We start from the raw sequence: 3,171 nt of genomic DNA, 5'->3' as shown, positions 1-3,171 counted from the left end.
GGCTGAAACGCTGGCTCCGTCGTGGGGGTTGGGTTAGCGCCATCTTGCGTTGGCTTGGCTTGGCTTGTCTGCCTCATCTGCATGGCAGGACAAGCTCTGGCTCTCTCAGCACCCTTTTGGGATTGGGACAGTCTGACTCTCCCATGAGGCAGGCTGAAACTCCGTCTCTGTCTTGGAGGTTGGCTTAGCACCGTCTTGGGTTGGCTTGTCTGCCTAATCTGCAAGGCAGGACAAACTCTGGCTCTGTCCTCTGTTTTTTTCAGTGCCATCTTGGGATTGGGATAGTCTGACTCTCCCGTGAGGCAGGCTGAAACACTGGCTCCGTCTTGGGTTGGCTTGTCTGCCTCATCTGCAAGGCAGGACAAGCTCTGGCTGTCTCAGCACCATTTTGGGATTGGGACAGTCTGACTCTCCCATGAGGCAGGCTGAAACTCCCTCTCAGACTTGGGGGTTGGCTCAGCAGCCTCTTGGGTTGGCTTGGCTTGTCTGCCTCATCTGCAAGGCAGGACTAGCTCTGGCTCTCTCAGCACCATTTTGGGATTGGGACGGTCTGATTCTCCCGTGAGGCAGGCTGAAAGTCCGTCTCCGTCTTGGGGGGTGGGTTAGCGCCGTCCTGGGTTGGCTTGTCTGCCTCATCTGCAAGGCAGTTCAAGCTCTGGCTTTCTCAGCACCATTTTGGGATTGGGACAGTCTGACTTTCCCGTGAGGCAGGCTGAAACTCCGTCTCCGACTTGGGGGTTGACTTAGCACCGTCTTGGGTTGGCTTGTCTGCCTCATCTGCAAGGCAGGACAAGCTCTGGCTCTCTCAGCACTCTTTTGGGATTGGGACAGTCTGACTCTTCCAGGAGGCAGGCTGAAACTCCGTCTCCGACTTGGGGGTTGGCTTAGCACCGTCTTGGGTTGGCTTGGCTTGTCTGCCTCATCTGCAAGGCAGGACAAACTCTGGCTCTGTTCTAGGTTTCAGTCAGTGCCATCTTGGTATTGGGGTTGGGATTTGGGACAGTCTGACTCTCCCATGAGGCAGGCTGAAACGCTGGGTCCGACTTGGGTTTGGGTTAGCGCCGTCTTGGGTTGACTTGGCTTGTCTGCCTCATTTGCATGGCAGGACAAGCTCTGGCTCTCTCAGCACCCTTTTGGGATTGGGACAGTCTGACTCTCCCATGAGGCAGGCTGAAACTCCGTCTCTGTCTTGCGGGTTGGCTTAGCACCGTCTTGGGTTGGCTTGTCTGCCTCATCTGCAAGGCAGGACAAGCTCTGGCTGTCTCAGCACCATTTTGGGATTGGGACGGTCTGACTCTCCCATGGGGCAGGCTGAAACTCCGTCTCCGTCTTGGGGTTTGGGTTAGTGCCGTCTTGGGTTGGCTTGTCTGCCTCATCTGAAAGGCAGGAGAAACTCTGGCTCTGTCCTCAGTTTCAGTCAGTGCCATCTTGGGATTGGGATAGTCTGACTCTCCCGTGAGGCAGACTGAAACGCTGGCTCCGTCTTGGGTTGGCTTGTCTGCCTCATCTGCAAGTCTGGACAAGCTCTGCCTCTCTCAGCACCATTTTGGGATTGGGACAGTCTGACTCTCCCGTGAGGCAGGCCGAAACGCTGGCTCTGACTTGTGATTGACTTAGCACCGTCTTGGGTTTGCTTGGCTTGTCTGCCTAAGCTGCAAGGCAGGACAAACTCTGGCTCTGTCCTCTGTTTCAGTCAGTGCCATCTTGGGATTGGGATAGTCTGACTCTCCCGTGAGGCAGGCTGAAACACTGGCTCCGTCTTGGGTTGGCTTGTCTGCCTCATCTGCAAGGCAGGACAAGCTCTGGCTCTCTTAGCACCATTTTGGGATTGGGACAGTCTGACTCCCCCGTGAGGCAGGCTGAAACGCTGGCTCCGGCTTGGGTTTGGGTTAGCGTCGTCTTGGGTTTGCTTGGCTTGTCTGCCTCATCTGCATGGCAGGACAAGCTCTGGCTCTCTCAGCACCCTTTTGGGATTGGGACAGTCTGACTCTCCCATGAGGCAGGCTGAAACTCCGTCTCCGTCTTGGGGGTTGGGTTAGTGCCGGCTTGGGTTGGCTTGTCTGCCTCTTCTGAAAGGCAGGACAAACTCTGGCTCTGTCCTCAGTTTCAGTCAGTGCCATCTTGGGATTGGGATAGTCTGACTCTCCCGTGAGGCAGGCTGAAACGCTGGCTCCGACTTGGGTTGGCTTGTCTGCCTCATCTGCAAGACAGGACAATCTCTGGCTCTCTCAGCCCCATTTTGGGATTGGGACAGTCTGACCTGCCCGTGGGGCAGGCTGAAACTCTGTCTCCCTCTAGAGGGTTGGGTTAGCGCTGTCTTGGGTTGGATTGTCTGTCTCTTCTGCAAGGCAGGACAAACTCTGGCTCTGTCCTCTGTTTCAGTCAGTGCCATCTTGGGATTGGGATAGTCTGACTCTCCCGTGAGGCAGGCTGAAACGCTGGCTCCGACTTGGGTTGGCTTGTCTGCCTCATCTGCAAGGCAAGACAAACTCTGGCTCTCTCAGCACCATTTTGGGATTGGGACAGTCTGACTCTCCCTTGAGGCAGGCTGAAACTCCGTCTCCGTCTTGGGGGTTGGCTTAGCGCCGTCTTGGGTTTGCTTGTCTGCCTCATCTGCAAGGCAGGAAAAGCTCTGGCTGTCTCAGCACCATCTTGGGATTGGGACAGTCTGACTCTCCCGTGAGGGAGGCTGAAACTCCGTCTCCGTCTTGGGGGTTGGCTCAGCAGCGTCTTGGGTTGGCTTGGCTTGTCTGCCTCATCTGCATGGCAGGACAAGCTCTGGCTCTCTCAACACTATTTTGGGATTGGGACAGTCTGACTCTCCCATGAGGCAGGCTGAAACTCCGTCTCTGTCTTGGAGGTTGGCTTAGCACCGTCTTGGGTTGGCTTGTCTGCCTCATCTGCAAGGCAGGATAAACTCTGCCTCTGTCGTCAGTTTCAGTCAGTGCCATCTTGGGATTGGGACAGCCTGACACCCCCGTGAGGCAGGCTGAAACGCTGGCTCCGTCTTGGGTTGGCTTGTCTGCCTCATCTGCAAGGCAGGACAAGCTCTGGCTCTGTCCTGGGTTTTGGTCAGCGCCATCTTGGGATTCGGCTCGGGACAGTCTGACTCTCCCGTGAGGCAGGCTGAAACTCTGGCTCCCACTTTGGTTTGGGTTAGCACTGACTGGG

The sequence above is a fragment of the Varanus komodoensis genome, unplaced genomic scaffold (genome assembly GCF_004798865.1).
Source record: "Varanus komodoensis strain SLA01 unplaced genomic scaffold, ASM479886v1 scaffold2771, whole genome shotgun sequence".
NCBI lineage: Eukaryota > Metazoa > Chordata > Lepidosauria > Squamata > Varanidae > Varanus > Varanus komodoensis.
This window is presented reverse-complemented; position numbering follows the sequence as displayed.